Source organism: Oncorhynchus masou, chromosome 7, assembly GCF_036934945.1.
Source record: "Oncorhynchus masou masou isolate Uvic2021 chromosome 7, UVic_Omas_1.1, whole genome shotgun sequence".
Taxonomy (NCBI): Eukaryota; Metazoa; Chordata; class Actinopteri; order Salmoniformes; family Salmonidae; genus Oncorhynchus; species Oncorhynchus masou.
This window is the reverse complement of record NC_088218.1, coordinates 27,531,389-27,551,432: the sequence shown is the minus strand read 5'-3', so window position 1 is coordinate 27,551,432 and position 20,044 is coordinate 27,531,389. Positions and strand designations below refer to the sequence as shown.

The following is a 20,044-nucleotide window of genomic DNA, read 5'->3' as shown; positions in this document are numbered from 1 at the left end:
GACCACTCCCACAGCAGCCAGCAGTATCCCAATGAGAGACACGCCAGAGGAAGGAAGTTAAATGATTTCACTCAGAATACAATACAACATCATTATAAACTGAGTAATACAGGATGTCTGTCCAAATGCAGTTTCTCAAAGCTTCAGTTAGTGGAAAACATTTTGAAATAGGGAGGCATCTTAACATGTCCAATAAGAACACAGATTTTTACTCACCATTGCTAGATGTTTCTTAACATGTACAGCCAACACAAAAGTAATTCAATGAAGAACACCTGCTCCTCAGGGAACTCATTCTCACCATCAGAGGAACTAAGATGGGACTGAGGGCAGCATCCGCATTCCCATCTATCTGTTGTGAAACAGTAATCAGTCAGTGTACACAATCGGATGGGGAAGAGATGCAAGCTAGACTCCACTTGATAGAAAAGCACCACTAGCACTGATGGTCAAATCATAAACTTCAAAGATTACTCTGGTAGAATACAATGTCAGTCGGCAGACTCCTCCCCTTTCTCAGGCCACAGTTGGAGTCACAGCAGCCACACACCAGGTCATCCCCACCTGCTGAAACCCACCTTAGAGGAAAGAAAACAAGACCTGGGGTCTTCAGAAAATGCAAAAAAATTAAAACCATGTATAGCTTTGGGTCCTAGTTCTATACAAATCCAATATATAAACATCCAGGTTTGCAGAATTATAGTTGTGTGCAGTATAAACTCAATCCCCAGAGACAAACCGGTTTGCCTCTGTAGTAAACTAGCAAGCCATGTGTTCTGAGTCAATGGAAGCAGAGGCTGACATTGCTCTCTGTCACGACTTCCGCCGAAGTCGGTCCCTCTCCTTGTTCGGCGATCGACCTCACTGGCTTTCTAGCTACCGCTGATCCACTTTTCATTTTCCATTTGTTTTGTCTTTGTTTTACACACCTTTCACAATCACTTGTTCATTATTTAACCCTCTGTTCCCCACATGGTTTTTGTGAGTGATTGTTTATTTGTAATTTTGGTCTGTCATGGTGTACATGTATTTGTTACTTTGTGTATTTTACATTTTGAGCAAAGTGTGTTTAATTACTCATATCTGCTGTCCTGTGCCTGACTCTCTACACCAGCTACACCTAGGACCCATTACAGAATCACTCACCCGAAGAATGGAGTCAGCAGGAGCAGACGCCCTCCCTGTTCCAGTGGAGTAGCGGGTTCAGCAGCATGTGACCATGTTGCAACGTCTGGGCACTGCCATGGATCACGTGCGGCAGACTATGGATTGTTTGGATAGAGGAGGAGGTTTTTCAGCGCCTCCACCAGCTCCACTACAACAGGTCCCACTGTCTACCCCTCTTTGTCTACCCCTCTTTCCCCTGGTCCCAGCAGGATTCGACTCGGGCTCCTGAGGGAGTATGATGGGACGGCTGCCGGAAGCCAGGGTTTTTACTATAGCTGTAGCTCTACCTGACGACCGTCCACCTGGCTCCTTCAGGGCGTCCGCCCTCGATCTCCTGCCTCTCAGGCAAAGCCCTGGAGTGGGCCAACGCCGTATGGTGTGAGGGAGATGCGGCGTTGGATCATTACGCAGAGTTCACCCGCCGTTTTCGGGCAGTGTTCGACCACCCACCTGAGGGTTGAGCGGCAGGTGAACGTCTGTTCCACCTGAGGCAGGGGACGAGGAGCGCGCAGGATTTCGTATTGGACTTCCGGACCCTGGCCGCCAGTGCAGGATGGGAACGACAATGGCTCTGATCGATCACTACAGGTGCAGTCTGCGTGAGGACGTCCGTCGGGAGTTGGCCTGCAGAGACACCACACTCACATTGGACCAGCTGGTGGACCTGTCGATCCGGCTGGACAACCTGCTGACTGCCCGAGGACGTCCGTATCGGGACCTGTCAGTTCCATTCCACAGTACCTCCGCTCCGAAGTCCATGGAGCTGAGAGGTGTTGCACTTAGGTCGACCGGAGGAGGGGCCATTCCCTGCACCATCTGTGGCCGCAGAGGGCACACTGCTGGTCGGTGCTGGAGGGGTCCCTCAGGGAGTCGAGGCAGCAGGCAGGACACTGTTGTGTCACCCCAGGTGAGTCGGCACCAGGCTCACCCAGAGTCCCCTGTTGCTCACATGTATGTGTTTGTTTCATTTCCTGAGTTTTCCTCGCATTCCCAGCATAAGGCACTAGTAGATTCAGGCACAGCTGGGAATTTTATTGATCGTTCTTTTGCTCATAGTTTAGGGATTCCCCTTGTTCCTGTGGATATGCCTTTCCCTGTGCACGCCCTAGATAGTTGACCATTAGGGTCAGGCCTGATTAGGGAGGCCACCAGCTCCACTTGACATGGTTACGCAGGAGGGTCATGAGGAGAAAATCAGTCTCTTCCTTATTGATTCTCCTGCGTTTCCCGTGGTGCTGGGCCTACCCTGATTGGCCTGTCATGACCCCACTATTTTGTGGCAACAGAGGGCTCTCAAGGGGTGGTTACGAGAGTGCTCAGGGAGGTGTGTGGGAGTGTCCATCCGTGCGACTACGGTGGAAAGTTCAGGCCAGGTCTCCACCGTGCACATCCCCTCAGAATATGCCGATTTGGCTCTCGCCTTCTGCAAGGAGAGGGCGACTAAATTACCACCTCATCGACGGGGGATTGTGCGATAAATCTCCTGGTAGACATCACTTCCCAGGAGTCACGTGTATCCTCTGTCACAGTAGGAGACGGTGGTTATGGAAACATATGTCTCCGAATCCCTGGGTCAGGTATACATTCGGCCCTCCACTTCACCTGCCTCCTTGAGTTTATCTTTTTTGTGAAGAAGGATGGGGTCTGCGCCCGTGTATTGACTATCAAGGGATAAATCAGATCACTGTGCATTATAGCTACTTGCTGCCCCTCATCGCCAGTGCGATTGAGTCAATACACGGGGCGCGCTTCTTGGATCTCAGGAGCGCTTACAACCTGGTGCGTATCCGGGAGGGAGACGAGTGGAAGACGGCATTTAGTACCACCTCAGGGCACTATGAGTACCTCGTCGTGCCATACGTGTTGATGAATGCTCCATCAGTCTTCCAGGCCTTTGTTGACAAGATTTTCCGGGACCTGAACGGGCAGGGTGTAGTGGTGTATATTGATGACATTCTGATATACTCCGCTACATGCGCCGAGCATGTGTCTCTGGTGCGCAAGGTGCTTGGTTGACTGTTGGCATGACCTGTTGGCATGACCTGTAAGGCTGAGAAATGTCTGTTCTTCCAACAGTCCGTCTCCTTCTAAGGGTACAGGATTTCCACGTCAGGGGTGGAGATGGAGAGTCATGTAGCAGCTCCCATTACCTCACTGCTGAAGGGAGGACCGGTGTGGCTGCAGTGGTCGGCTGAGGCGGACAGGGCTTTTGGTCAGCTGAAGGCTCTGTTGACCTCGGCTCCCGTGCTGGCTCGTCCAGATCCCTCCTTGGCGTTCATAGTTGAGGTGGACACATCCGAGGCTGGGATAGGAGCCGTGCTCTCTCAGTGCTTGGGCACGCCACCAAAGCTTCGCCCCTGTGCCTTCTTTTCGAAGAAGCTCAGCCCGTCGGAGCGAAACTATGATGTGGGGGATCGGGAGCTGTTGGCTGTTGTCAAGGCTCTGAAGGCGTGGAGACATTGGCTTGAGGGGGCTAAACACCCTTTTCTCATCTGGACTGACCACCGCAATCTGGTGTATATCCGGGCGGCGAGGAGACTGAACCCTCGCCAGGCAAGGTGGGCTATGTTCTTTACCCGTTTTGTTTTCACCCTCTCCTACAGACCAGGTACCCAGAACGCTAAGGCAGACGCACTATCCCGGATGTATGACACAGAGGAGCGGTCCATGGATCACACTCCCATACATCCGGCCTCTTGCCTGGTGGCACCGGTGGTGTGGGAGCTGGACGCGGACATCGAGCGGGCGTTACGCACAGAGCCCACTCCTCCCCAGTGTCCAGCTGGGCGCCTGTACGTTCCGTCTTCTGTCCACGACCGTTTGATCTATTGGGCCCATACGTCACCCTCCTCTGGTCATCCTGGCATCGGGCGGACGGTGCGTTGCTTTAGTGGGAAGTACTGGTGGCCCACCTTGGCCAAGGACGTGAGGGTTTATGTTTCCTCCTGCTCGGTGTGCGCCCAGTGCAAGGCTCGCAGGCACCTGCCCAGAGGGAAATTACAACCCCTACCTGTTCCACAACAGCCGTGGTCGCACCTGTCGGTGGACTTCCTCCCTCACAGGGCAAAACCACGATCCTGGTCATTATGGATTGGTTTTCTAAGTTCTGCCGTCTCCTCCCTTTGCCCGGTCTCCCTACGGCCCTACAGACTGCGGAGGCCCTGTCCGGCACTACGGGGTGCCTGAGGAAATATTCTCTGATCGAGGTCCCCAGTTCAAGTCCAGGGTCTGGAGAGTGTTCATGGAACGTCTGGGGGTCTCTGTCAGCCTCACCTCAGGTTTTCACCCCGAGAGTAACGGGCAGGTGGAGAGAGTCAACCAGGATGTGGGTAGGTTTCTGTGGTCATATTGCCAGGACCGGCCGGGGGAGTGGGCAGCATTCATCCCCTGGGCAGAGATGGCCCAAAACTCACTCCGCCACTCCTCCACTAACCTCTCTCCTTTCCAGTGCGTACTGGGGTATCAGCTGGTTCTGGCACCGTGGCATCAGAGTCAGATCGAAGCTCCTGTGGTGAACTAATGGTTCAAGCGCTCGAAGGAGACCTAAGACGCTGCCCATGTGCACCTACAACGGGCCGCGAGGCGGCAAAAAGGGGAACTGGGCGCACCGGGGAACTGGGTCTGGCTCTCGACCCGAAACCTGCCCTCCGCATGCCCTGCCGGAAGCTGGATCCGCGGTTTGTGGGGACATTTAAAGTCCTGAGGAGACTGAACGAGGTACGTTACAGGTTACAGCTTCCCCCAGATTATCGTATTAATCCCGCGTTCCATGTGTCTCTCCTCAGGCCGGTGGTGGCAGGTCCACTCCAGGAAGCTGAGGTGTGGGATGTTCCTCTGCCCCCTCTGGACATCAAGGGGGATCCGGCGTATGCCGTTCGAGCTATCCTGGACTCGAGGTGCTGGGTGAGGGGCCTTCAGCACCTCGAGGAATGGGAGGGGTACTGTCCATAGGAGAGATGCTGGGTGCCAGTGGAGGACGTCCTGGACCCTTCGTTGCTGCGGAATTTCCACCGCCTCCATCCGGATCGCCCTGCGACTCGTCCTCCGGGTTGTCCCAAAGGTCGGTGTCGGTGCGCTGCTGGAGCCGCGCATCAAGGGGGGGTACTGTCACGACTTCCGCCGAAGTCGGTCCCTTTCCTTGTTCGGGAGGCGTTCAGTGGTCGAAGTCACCGGCTTTCTAGCTACCGCCGATCCACTTTTAATTTTCCATTTGTTTTGTCTTTGTTTCACACACCTGTTTTCAATTCCACAATCACTTGTTCATTATTTAACCCTTTGTTCCCCACATGGTTTTTGTGAGTGATTGTTTATTTGTGATTTAGGTCTGTCATGTGTATGTGTATTTGTTACTTTGTGTATTTTACATTTTGAGCAAAGTACGTTTAATTACTCATATCTGCTGTCCTGCGCCTGACTCTCTACACCAGCTACACCTCGGACCCATTACACTCTCAGATGACATGTGATGTACATCTTTAGGATGGTAGGAGAGATATTACTTGTACAGGGTTGTGTTCATTAGAGTAAACAGCAGAAAATCAAAGTCATTGTTTCTTATTGGACAAGTCCAGGTATTCCACCTGTTTGTTTTCTTCCATTTATTGCCTAATGAACAAGACAAGTGAGTACAGTACATACAGACTAAAAATAAAATAGCCTTCAGGTGAATGTATTGTTACTCACAGAGCTCCTCTCATCTTGGTGGAACCTGAAGTCCTCAAGCTGAAACTAGAGTTTGTCATCCTGGGTTTGCTGCAGGAAGTGGGACTTGGAGCCTGTATGTCTAGCATCAGTAAGACACCTGATGGGGTGAAATAAAAACAAAGTTGAATTTACATTCACAATATACAGCAGTACGATAAGCTGGAAGGGGAACACACACGCACCGCTCACGCACCCATGGTTCTCAATAAAGGAATATCTAGGTTCAGGGGCCAGCGTATCCACACAGCTGTCCACGTAGATGTGGAGAGTTGTGTGGTGGGCTTGGATAATGAAGGCTTCAATGCTCATGACATGCCCCAGATAGTAGACACTGGAGAGCCTCACAAATTGCCAGTCATCTGAAAGAGAAGAAAAGCTAAAGCAGCAATAGAGCCTCACAATGGAGGTGTCATAATACCCATAAAACCTAGCAGTCAAACAGGGAAATGGTTCTAGTTGTTTTCCACCATTCATTTTTCCCATAGGGGATTTTAGAAACACTTAAAAACAAGGTTAATTTTGTAAATATATTCTGCTCTATTTACTCTCAGATTCTATAATGCTAATTAGCATCAATGTAGACATCATGCAGAACTACAAATCCCTGCAAGGTCCTGCATGTCATCTCTAGCTGACACCTTTGCTAACAGGTATTGTGTCAATTTCAAACTTGCACAAGACAGTACAAAGAAGTGTCAATATAAAGAGATTTAGCCAATTTATTCATTACTACATTTAGCTATCATTAGATAGTTAATCCAGAGATGCTTACCTTTGCCTTGATTTGGCAGTCTCGTCCAGATCATCATGGCATTTGTAGTGCTTTATGAAAGCCACATTAGCAGCTAATTAGCATTTCATTTGGGGGGGGGGGGTAAATACAGGAGAATATATTCATTAAAGTGACTGTCCTAGAGAGATTTACACGTTATCAAAATGTCATGGCAGAGTAGGCCTACATAAAAATGCCCTATGGGGAAAATGATTGGAACCATTTCCCTGTTTGACCGCTAGGTTTTATGGATATTATGACTGATACAATGGTACTCTATAATCCAAAATGGCAGAGGTCAACTTTAAAGGTGTGGTCTCACCTATGTTCTATACCCACCTGTCATGAGCCTGAGAGAAAAGACCAGCTGCTGCTCTGCAACCTTGGTGGAGACAAAGGGAACCCAGGTAGGCTTCAGAGCATTACTGGTCACATTGTGCTTCCTGATGGATACAAATGATTTACAGCCAAAGCCAGGGATGTGTTCATTAGAGCATGATATGGAAAACATTTGAAAAGTGAGAATGAAATAAAAGTACTTACCTTTGATAATGGCATTCAACTTCAACCTCAGCATAATTTGTTCTTACAATAGGAGTGCCTTAAACTGGTGATGGTGTGTAGATAAGGGTACAGATATAGATGAGTACATCCTCTGTTATCTAAAAGAAAACAAAGTCACTTTCCAGCACTACATATTGTACTAAAACACCACTAAGCATCAATACAATCCACTCTTCCTTGTACAAAGACAGTGACTCTGGAATCTACAGATGTTCTGTTCCATTTCTCATTCCAAACTAAATACATTCATGTGTTCTTTTGTAGCTTGCAACAATATGGAAGAGAACTATCCGTTGTACAATTTCCCCATACACACAGGCCCAAACATACCATTAGCATACCATTAGCATGCTCCTATATCCTAGCAGCTCAGTCTCAAACAGCAGCCTCTGGTCAGCATGGTCAAACTCTGTGGATGCATGGTGCTTCCAGAGTGGCACAGTGGTCTAAGGCACTTAGAGTTTAGGGATGTCCTTGTCCCACCGTGCACTAGCGACTCCCTGTAGCAGGCCGGGCGCAGTGCATGCTGACACGATCGGCAGGTGTACAGTGTTTCCTCCGACACATTGTTGTGGCTGACTTCTGGGTTAAGTGGGCATTGTGTCAAGAAGCAGTGTGGCTTGGTTGGGTTGTGTTTCAGAGGACGCACGGCTCTCGACCTTTGCCTCTCCCGAGTCCTTACGGGAGTTGCAGCAATGAGACAAGACTGTAACTACCAATTGGATACCACTAAAATTGGGGTGAAAGTTTTTTTTTTTTTTACTCTGGATGCACAGCCTCCCAGGGTCCGATCAGATGGTTGGATCAACTGACCGTTCCCTAGGAAATCCTGCTTGACCTCCACCCGAACTACATCCTGCCTGTACTGGACCGCTACACTGGTCACAGACACTGGATTCTTCAGCTCAAACTTCACTCGGCACTGCACAGGCGGTTTCCCTGGTTGAAACGCCTGTTGATTTCTGGCAGGCTGTTGAGGTTCGTATTTTACAGGCACCTGGGTTGGTTTTTGAACAAGTTTCTATATTCAAACGGTATAGGAGATGGTGCAGGTTTCCCATGCTCAGTTTGCACAAGGATTTGAACAGGTATATTTGTTCAAATGGCATAGGTGTCTGAAAAGGCCTGAATAGGTTTGTGTGGGTAACCTTGAGCCTGTGCTCACAAGCTCTTCTGCTTGCTGCTGTGGACCATAGCTGACAAAGTTAGATGTTTCTTGATTACGTGATGGCATTGGAAAAAGCTAACTCTGAGCATCACTGAATTAGCTGAATGAGACAAGCACAACAAACCCAATCAAATCTACTCTCAACCCCATTCTGATTTTTTACATAGTGTCCGTTGTGGATTCAATGACATTTCATTTTAAAGCAGAATCTGTGAGCTTGCTCCTGTCTCCTTCCACTTGTCGTTCGTGAAATTGCAGCCCGGAGAGTTGCGCAAGACTATGGATGTGTCTCAGTACTCTTTCATGGTTTTCTTTCCTTGTCTCCTGTCACTCATAGAGGGTAGGACATGAAATGACTCTACACTTTTGAGATGCACCCTCAGTATAAGCTTATAAGCTGTGTTCGAATACTCATACTAACCACACTATCCATACTATTTGTGACGTGAATTGAGTATATAGTGTGCTTATTGGTCATAGAATGGATATAGATTTTTCATTTTAAAATAGAGTTTTATGAGCCCTATGAGCAAAAGTCACCACACACTGGGGGTTTGAAACCTGGCATTTATACGGGGATCTTAAACGTCCATGTCAGATGATCAAGAGGCTCCAGTGGCTTGAAGAATGTGGACTGTGTGTGTGTGTGTGTGTGTGTGCGCGTGTGTGTGTGTGTGTGTGTGTGTGTGTGCGTGCGTGTGTGTGTGTATGTTCGTGTGTAGGTGATTTATAATCGTTCCCTGTGTTGCGTCAGATGGAGGGGAGTGTGAGGGACAGTGAGCAGGCCTCATCTGGAGCCTATATGGGTTGTCAACAGGCCTGTCAATCATACCTAAGGGGCGGGGAGACAGAGGGGCAGGAAGTACATGGCCCCAGTCTTTATGGTTGAATTACAATATGAAAACCTCCTCACTGCCTGACCTCTACCCTTGTTGATTTGCATGTAAAGAAATAGAAAATGCTTGGATGGGTATCATGAATGTGGCAAATATATAACAAAGATGTTCTCTAGGCTTCAGTTCAATAGGCTAACCCAATCTTGTTGTGTGAAGATGATTCAGGTTTAAAGACACACACACACACACACACACAGCCACACAAACAGGCACACACAGACATCCACACACAAACACACACCAACTCGTCTGTGGAAATTCTGAAAAGAAACATCACATATTAATTTGCAAGGACTGTTCTTGGAAGAAGTAGCAAACCCATCTCCCATAACTCATAATACAATACCATACCTACCTTTGCGTTGAAATACTGGAATACATTAACCATCTTTCCTCAGCCATTTTTCCCAAAATACATCCTACCTGAAAAGCCATTGTCAGGAACTGGCTGTTATCTCCCGATCAGCAGGCAAACAAAAGGCAGAGGAGAGAATAGAGACTATAGCCCTGAGATGAGTCTGAGGCTGCCCCAAATGGCACCCTGATCCAGTCTGGCAGTGCACTATATAGGGAATAGGGTGCCATTTAGGATGCAGTCTGAGTCTGAGCCCCGGTCTGTCAGTCAGCTCCCTTGGTCCATTTCTCCATCTAACTTAGTTAACAGGCTCTAATGTGGCCCTTGGGGAGCCCTAATTTGGCCCCTGAGGGCCTCCAGATAGGGCCTGGCAACCTCTACGACTCTGTTTCCAATAAACCTGGCCCATCTGGAGCTGAAGGGGAGCGCAGGAAGCAGGTAGCCATGACAACAACCCCCCTCACACATACACACACACACACACACTTGACACACAAACACCCACACTCTGCTGCACCAGCAAACCAGCTGCTCATGTGTTTATTAAATGACAGAGCAGTGATTGAGGAAAGCTGTTGACCATAGGAGGGCACTGTGCTCCTCACTTGACCCACCTTGTCTAACTTTGCACTCCAAGGGATAGTCACCGATATGAAGTTTCAAGTTAAAGTGTTTTTATTAGTTGTACGGCATACACCGTCCAGCAAAATGCTTACTTGCAGGTTCCTTCTCGACAATAAGAAATAATACAATACAAGAATAAGTTGTGTTTTTGATTGAGATTCTAAAATGCACCTACAGTATATGGGTTCTATACTTAATTCCATGTTACACCGACTCAGTTTTCACATGGACACAGAGTAGCAGTTGCATTGCCACTGTCCTGTTATGAGTCTCATCAAAAAAGTGTTGTATGTGTGTGTGGACGATGTAAAGAGGATGGAAGCCAGTACAGCTGTTCTGTAACACCAACACACTCATTTAGACCAGCAGTAAAACACATGCATAATACAACCTCGCAAAGTCAGAAATGAGGTGATTCTGCCACTGCTGTACAGTGGAACATATGGGTAATGGTTATGATAGTCATCTAGGATGTGTAGGAGAGACAGAAGGAGTTATAGCCTTCTGCTTTGGGGAGTGAGAAGTGTTCAAGATTAGCAGGTTTATTGCTTGTTCATCATCATTCCGCAACGGTGATTGTAAAATGTGGAGGCTGGTTGAGACGTGGTTGGATTTTGTGAGGATTTTATCACACCATCCTCTCCCAGTGACTTCCTTTGCAGTCTTGGCATCTGTGATTATGTTATTTTACAAATCATTAGAATGATTCACATAGCTGCTTGCTTTATGGTCACTGTACACTGATACACTGTACAATTGTCTTGTATTATGTTCCATTGGGGGCCGTTTTTAATTTTGGTTCTGGTGGAGAATGAGAATAGGTAGAGGTTAAAAGATAGAGGAAGAAAACTATAGAAGAGAGGGGGGAGAGACACAGACAGACAGACAGACAGACAGACAGACAGACAGACAGACAGACAGACAGACAGACAGACAGACAGACAGACAGACAGACAGACAGACAGACAGACAGACAGACAGACAGACAGACAGACAGACAGAGGAGAAAAAGAGAATGAGAGAAAGAGAAAAAGGGAGAGACTGCACAAACAATGGAGATACAGGAGGGGCAGAGGGATGATGTTTTACTCTGGGTGCAGAGAGAAGGATAACAGAGAGAGAGAGAGTGCTGGTCTGCTGGTCATCCCAGTGGGAGATTCAATGGGTTCATCCCAAATGGCACCCAATTCCCTATTTAGTGCACAATTGTTTCTGTTGTTATCCCTAAAGGAAGGGATCATCTGAAATAGATAAATACCATCCAATTTCCAGATTATTTTACCTTTCCAAAGTTTTAGAATCCCTGGAACTTTTTTTTACTTCTCCCTGCTTTGCTTGTTTTACATGATTTGTTAAATTGCTTAGATCATAAAAATCATTGTGCTGCCTTTTTTCTAGAACTTTCCAAGGCCTTTGACACTGTTGATCACATTCCCATTCAAAGGTTGACTGAAATAGGCCTGGATCAGTTTTCTTGCAAGTGGTTTGAGAATTATCTGTCAGACAGGACACAATGTGTGATTTCTGATGGTGTGAAGTCTAGTTTCCTGGAATATAGAAATGTGTACCGCAGGGCTTAGTATTGGGCCCTGCTCTCTTTACTATTTATGACAAAATGTTGGTCTATCTATCTGTATGCAGTAAATCCTGTTATATGCCATAGCCCCAACTGTAGACCCCCCACCCCCACCCCCCACTCCTGGTGATATCGTGTGGAATTATCCATATAATGATCTACTGTACACAAAACATTAGGAAAACCTTCCTAATACTGAATTGCACCCCCTTTTGCCCTCAGAACAGCCTAATTTTGACACAGACATGCAATCACAACAACAAGACTCTCTGATTCACGGGCCATCAGACTCAATTTCCAGCAGATTAGCAGAGAAGAAGGGTCTGTTCCACCACAGGTCTAATGTACTATTATTAAAGATGTGCATCACACCACATCCCTGCAGACCACACCAGACCACATACACACACACGGCCTCAGGCAGGCAGGCGCACGCACACCCACACGCAAGCACACACACACTCGTCACACACATACACACTAAAATAATATTCTCAGTCTGTGGCATAGCTGCTGTATCACTTAGCAAAATGGTGCAATGATGTAACATGGTGCTGACAGTGGCAGGTTGACAGTTTAGCCTTGGTCTGTGTCCCAAAAAGCACGCTATTCCCTATGTAGTCAAAAGTAGTGCACTGTATAATGAATAGGGTGCCATTTGGTTTGCATCCTTGGTCTAATGTTACACAACTCAGATTCATAAATGGTAGCCTACGTACAGTGCATTCGGAAATTATTCAGACCCCTTCCTTTTTCTACATTTTGTTACCTTACAGCCTTATTCTAAAATTGATTAAATGTTTTTTTTTTCTCTTATCAATCTACACACAATACCCAATAAGGACAAAGCAAAAACTGGTTTTTAGAAATGTTTGCAAATTTAGTCAAATAGAAAAACTGGAATATAACATTTACATAAGTATTCAGACCCATTACTAAGTACTTTGTTGAAGCACCTTTGGCAGCAATTATAGCCTTGAGTCTTCTTGGGTATGACGCTACAAGCTTCACACCCCTGAATTTAGGGAGTTTCTCCCATTCTTCCTGGCAGATCCTCTCAAGCTCTGTCAGGTTGGATGGGGAGCGTCGCTGCACAGCTATTTTCAGGTCTCTCCGAAGCCTATGTGCTTAGGGTCAATATCCTGTTGGAAAGTGAACCTTCGCCCCAGTCTGAGATCCTGAGCTTTTTGGAGTAGGTTTTCATCAAGGATCTCTCTGTACTTTCCCTCGATCCTGACTAGTCTCTGAGTCCCTGCCACTGAAAAACATCCCCACAGCATGATGCTGCCACCACCATGCTTCACCGTAGGGCCAGGTGTTGAGCGGTGCCAGGTTTCCTCCACACGTGACGCTTGGCATTCAGGCCAACTACTTACGAGTGACTTCTGTCCGGCCACTCTTCCACAAAGACCTGATTGGTGGAGCACTGCAGAGATGGTTGTCCTTCTGGAAGGTTCTCCCATCTCCACATATTAACTCTGGAGCTCTGTCAGAGTGACCATTGGTGGTTCCAAACTTCTTCCATTTAAGAATGATGGAGGCCACTGTGTTCTTGGGGACCTTCAATGCTGCAGAAATGTTTTGATATCCTTCACCAGATCTGTGCCTCGACACAATCCTGTCTCGGAGCTCTACAGACAATTCCTTGGACCTCATGGCTTGCTTTTTGCTCTGACATGCACTGCCAACTTCATTCAAAAAATGAAGGGGTCTGAATCCGAATGCATTGTATCTCTTTACTATAGAGACAAAACAAAGCAGGGTGGTCCTGGTCAATTACTACACTTCTATAGGGAATAGGGTACCATTTGGAATGCAGTGAAAGGTTTTCCATCTGAAAAGGTCATAGGCTAGAGAAGACATGGAGCATCTGATCACATTCTAAAGGCATTTTCCACACGATGATTGACAGGTGACGCTGACTCAAGCAGTGGACAATAGCGTGGTCATTGAACCAGGGCGTGACCTATACACTTCCTTGTATGTAGAAGAGAGCTAGGGATAACCATTGTGAAAACTATTTAAACCAAAACTTTTGTTGTTAAAAGTTGTTTTCTCAGCTGTAACCTAGTATTGACAAATTCAATTATTTCATATTTAAAATGTAGGACATCATGAAAAATATCCATGATATGGGATTTGCTTTGACCATACACTATTGTGGTACAGTACTGTATATAAAAAAAATATCTTGCCCTGCCTCCCGAGTGGCGCAGCAGTGCTAGAGGTGTCACTCCAGACCTGGGATCGATCCAAGGATGGGTCACAACTGGCCGTGATCGGGAGTCCCATAGGGCGGCGCACAATTGGCCCAGCGTCATCTGGGTTAGGGGAGGGTTTGGCGGGGGGGGGGGGCGTTACATTGCTCATTACACTCTAGCGACTCCTTGTGGCAGGCCGGGCGCTTGAACGGTGTTTCCTCAAATACATTGGTGCGCTTGGCTTCCGGATTAAGTGGGCGGGTGTTAAGAAGCCCGGTTTGGCAGATTATGTTTTCGGAAGCAAAAGTCAAGCAAAAGTCAAGTCATGTGGGGGAAAAAGGGGTAAAATACAAATAAATCAATCAAATCAAATGTATTTATATAGCCCTTCATACATCAGCTGATATCTCAAAGTGCTGTACAGAAACCTAGCCTAAAACCGCAAACAGCAAGCAATGCAGGTGTAGAAGCACAGTGGCTAGGAAAAACTCCCTGTCAGGACCCGGTTACGAACCCGGGTCTCCGGAGTGAGAAACAGTCACTTAACCAACTGAGCCACGAATAGTCAGCAGAACCCAGAAGATGAGGCAGACACAGCAGTACTTGAGACGGTGTATTTAATAAAGTAAAAGGTGAAGTCCTTCAGGAAAACATGTAACTCCACAACCTCAAAAGGAATTCCACAAGAACAAGGTAATCCACAAGGTAATCCTCCAAGACAAAAAGGTAAATCCACAAGGTGGTAGGTAAAGCATAAAAAGCCTCAAAAGATACTCCAAAATAAATAAACAAGAACAAAAAACAGAATTCCACAAGAGCGTCCACCGGGATCAACAAGAGTACACAGAATACTAGGGCTGGGTGCTAACATACAAACACAGAGCAAAGAACTGAGGGAAACTAAGGGTTTAAATACAATCAGGGGAAACGAGGCACAGGTGCAAATAATAATGGGGATCAAGGGAAAGCAAAAGGTCAAAAAGTACAATGGGGGCATCTAGTGACCAAAAACCGGAACAACCCTGGCCAAATCCTGACATTCCCTAGAAAAGCCAAAACCTAGGAAGAAACCTAGAGAGGAACCAGGCTATGTGGGGTGGCCAGTCCTCTTAAGATGTTCAAATGTTCATAAATGACCGGCATAGTCAAATAATAAAAATCACAGGCAGAACAGTTGAAACTGGAGCAGCAGCATGGCCAGGTGGATGGGGGACAGCAAAGTCATCATGTCAGGTAGTCCTGAGGCATGGTCCTAGGGCTCAGGTCCTCCAAGAGAGAGAAAGAAAGAGAGAAAGGGAGAATTAGAGAGAGCATACTTAAATTCACACAGGACACCAGATATAACAAACTGACCCTAGCCACCTGACACATAAACTACTGCAGCATAAATACTGGAGGCTGAGACAGGAAGGGTCAGGAGACACTGTGACCCCAACCGATGACAGGGCCAAACAGGAAGGATATAACCCCACCCACTTTGCCAAAGCACAGCCCCCACACCACTAGAGGGATATCTTCAACCACCAATTTACCATCCTGAGACAAGGCCGAGTATAGCCCACAAAGATCTCTGCCACGGCACAACCCAAGGGGGGGGCGTCAATACCAAAATGTATAAATACAAACCCCCCCCCCCACACACACACACACACACACACACACACCAGAGCAAGGTTTATGCCTCCTGCTCCCCACTGAATCGCTGTCATTTATATAGCAACCGAACCCCTTTTGTTTAATAAACAATTTGTCAGTGATGTATCGAAAACCAACTCTAATTTGATTACCCATGAAACGGAGCAGTCGGCGGATGTGCATGGGACATTTTACTTTCTTTGTGAGGGTAAACAGAAATGTAATAGCCAGTGAGTGAGTGCTATGCAATATGCTGTTTGTGTGTGTGGGTCTGTGTGCACGCTGCCTGCATATGTGGAGAAGTGATCCCTAGGGGCTTGCAATTACATCTAAATGACATAATCAGTCAAGATGGATGACTGCCTCCCGTCCAGAGTGTTTTGAACTCTCAGCCGATCCAGCTCAATCACGTCTGGAGGGAAATTATGAAATATCTAATGGCTTTCCACTGTTTTGCTCTTATTCCCACCCCTTTTCACATAACTTGAGGGTTTGTGTGGATTACTGGCTCTGCTTACTTATCTGAAGGAGACTGATGCAAAGATGGAATGTGTTTTTTGTCTATAGTCTAGGGCTGCGTCTCAAATGACACCCTTATTGTGCAGAACTTTTGACCAGGGCCCATAGCGCTCTTGTCAAAAAGTAGTGTATCCTTCAATATAGGGCAGGGATGGGCAACTTTGATGGGGCTGGGGGTCACAAAAAACACACAAAAAAACACATCCATACCCACACATCTAGCCTTTTGGAGGCCCTAAGTGAAATTTTGAGAGCAATGTTTGCAGTTTTTAATGATATATGAGTGATAGTGATAAACAAAAAAACACAATGGGGGCCCCTTGGTTGGTAATTTGACCATGATTACAACAAGTATAGATAGCTGGCCACTACACTAATTTAGCAATCTTTAAAAAAAATACTGCCAGAAGATCTCTTTCGCAAGAGTAATACTACATTGCTGTGGAGTGAAGAGCTGTAGTCTAAATCTGAAGAGAGCATACAGTAATAATCAACACACAAAAAAATGATTCATCAATTATTCATCTCTGTCATATTCTTTTCAAATCATAAAATGAGCGGTTGAGAAACCCTGCAAAAGCTATAACCATGGTTTCCTTGTTTTTTGGCTTCCATCAAACAAACCTTTCAAGCGTTAATTGTTTGTGTTCCTCCCGATGCTGTGACATCATCAGAACCACTGGTACAGTGCCACATCCACATCTCCCATGGGAGCCTCATCATTATCCACAATTCCAGGGTTGGCGAAGAGGAGACTCTCTGCCTGGTGAAGCCGCCGCTGCCTTCCTTGCTCTGTGCCAAGCTGTCTGTCACACGGGAGACCAAAACAGATGTTTCAGTTGCGAAAAACAAACAAACAACAAACAACTTAAAAATAGACATTATCTGTGATGGGAAAAACAAATCTAGTGGTTGATATTTGAGATGATATTGAGTGTGAAAGGCACATTTCCTCTGATCTTGTGATTACTCTGGAAACTGGATGAAACACTAACGCAAGGCAGAGCTACCTTCCCAGTAGATTTTTGCATATATTTGTTTGTTCCCCTATGATCCAGGCTAACCTACTGGTGCCAGTCCAATACCCTTTTCATAGTACTGTGATGACCCAAACCATTTTCTTTTCATTTTGTCCTTTCCAGAACGTTCCAGCTGCTATGGTGGATATGTAAGCAGGCCACCCCAGCTCGGTTTGGTTCAATAGTATAACAATACTGGTACAGGACCGGCTTTGAGCTGTATGTATAGCTTTCCTAGTCTCACATGGCCAGACACAAGTTCAAGTTTAATTCTAGTTCCATGTAAGTACAAGCACATACATCTGGGGATGAATTCAAGACCTAATCCAGGCATGTCGGTCAACCTTATCCTAAACCACCACCTACACCAACCTATAGCCTACAGTACGTGTAATAACCACTACGGTAGTTACCTTAGGTATTGCCTATTTTCCATCCACTGTCCACTGTGATCTCCGCTGCCACATAGTGTTTGAGATCAAAGCCATCTCAAAGCCCCCACAAGCATAACAGTCAAACAGTGGCCCTTCTCTCCTGCTACACAACAGCCATTAGAATGCAAACAACCACACCACAATGATCAGCGAAAACACGACAGAAACAAATGACTCTGAGAAATCACCCATGGCAGAAAAATCATTCATTCTTAATGTCAGCCCTGATCTTGACAATGAGGAGAAAAATAATTTTGGAAACATTCCAGGTGACATTTGAGAGATATTTACCTTTTAAAGATCTTGACATTTCACTGTGGCTGTCTAATAATATCCTGTATATGAAAAACAGTTTGTGTGGAGTGTCTCGGGGCCCGAGGTAGCTGTTGTTGGATGATATTGATCGCTCCTGCAGGAGTGAAAACCCCTGCCAGGATATAGACACCTGCAGAGAGACTTTATTATGGATGATCCCTTAGCCTTGTCTAAGAGGTGTGTGTGTGTGTGTGTGTGTGTGTGTGTGTGTGTGTGTGTGTGTGTGTGTGTGTGTGTGTGTGTGTGTGTGTGTGTGTGTGTGTGTGTGTGTGTGTGTGTGTGTGTGTGTGTGTGTGTGTGTGTGTGTGTGTGTGTGTGTGTGTGTGTGTGCGTGTGTGTGCTTACCTATGGTCAGACTCAATGGACTGAGCTATTGACATGATGATTTAAAACACTTCTCTTATAAGTCCGTAACAAATAATTATACTGTCATATTTTATGATGAAGAGGGCATGCTGCACATTAAATCAATGTGTGGCTTTACATACTTTAGTTAACTTTATTCTATTTTCAGAGATGTAATGACATTTTTTAGATAGATTTAAAAAAAAGATTTACTTTAAGCTAGTTTGAATCAATACTTCACTGCAATCTGAAGGAAAGTTGCATGGTTTTATAAAATTGCCGCCATTGATCCCTGGTTGTCATTCATGTTAACTCAATTTTAATAGATTTTTTAAAAGAGGACAGAGGAGACCACTGCCAGGGTTTCTTTGTTGGATAAGATGTCTTATTGTTCATTGACTGTACTGCTGGGGGTAAAATTAAGAGGCTTGTCGAAAAAAAGGCTTGCAGAAAACCCAGATCAATCATCCAAAAAAACAATTAAATATGTGTTTGCATCGATTCACTAAGTGGATCCGACTGAGACAGAAATGTTGTGAGTTTGAGTGAAAAGTTCCACATCTTTAGTGAGTTTTCTGTGTGAGTGGTGATGCATACAAAGATTTTCAAATGTTGTCTGCCAACCAGGCCGTGGAAGAAAAATAAAGGAATATAACTCGTGTTTTTAGTTGACCAGCAGTGCACTTTCACCAATATAGAAACAAAATTCTATATTCTATTTTTATACTTTCACCATCTTCGAACAGCTCTATTGACTTCTCCCCATTTGCTCACATACAATACAGGCTCACCAACACGCCAGTCTTTGGTTGCATCCCAAATGGCACCATATTCCCTTCCCATAGGGCTCTGGTCAAAGGTAGTGCACTATACAGGGCATAGGGTGCCATTTGGGATGCAGACTTAGCCTATAGGAATGGTATCAGAGAAGTGTATCATGGTCTGGCTGTTGCCATGGCTGTCACCTAGGGGCGGCAGGTAGCCTAGTGGTTAGAGCCAGTAATTGAAAGTTTGCTGGGATCGAATCCCCAAGATGGCAAGGTAAAAATCTGTCGTTCTGCCCCTGAACAAGGTGGTTACTTGTAAATAAGAATTTGTTCTTAACTTACTTGCCTAGTTAAATTTAAAATATATATATTTAAAAAAAAATCAGAGACGGCAGTAATGTATACAGTAATCAGAGACTGCAGTAATGTGTACAGTAATCAGAGACGGCAGTAATGTATACAGTAATCAGAGACTGCAGTAGTGTGTACAGTAATCAGAGACTGCAGTAATGTGTACAGTAATCAGAGACTGCAGTAATGTGTACAGTAATCAGAGACTGCAGTAATGTGTACAGTAATCAGAGACTGCAGTAATGTGTACAGTAATCAGAGACTGCAGTAATGTGTACAGTAATCAGAGACTGCAGTAATGTGTACAGTAATCAGAGACGGCAGTAATGTATACTGTAATCAGAGACGGCAGTAATGTGTACAGTAATCAGAGACGGCAGTAATGCATACAGTAATCAGAGACAGCAGTAATGTGTACAGTAATCAGAGACGGCAGTAATGTGTACAGTAATCAGAGACGGCAGTAATGTGTACAGTAATCAGTGAAAGCAGTAATGTGTACAGTATCAGTGAAGGCAGTAATGTATACAGTAATCAGTGAAGGCAGTAAGGTATACATTAATCAGAGACGGCAGTAACGTATACAGTAATCATCGAAGGCAGTAATGTATACAGTAATCAGTGAAGGCAGT

At 45.9% G+C, this 20,044-nt stretch overlaps 1 protein-coding gene and 1 pseudogene across 1 annotated transcript in view; one reads left to right on the top strand and one right to left on the bottom strand.

The window, feature by feature from the left end:
• LOC135543620 (cysteine and tyrosine-rich protein 1-like) overlaps positions 1–20,044 on the top strand; it is a 387,961-nt gene that overhangs the window by 281,175 nt on the left and 86,742 nt on the right. The window lies entirely within an intron of this gene.
• LOC135543094 (uncharacterized) lies at positions 464–9,659 on the bottom strand (annotated as a pseudogene).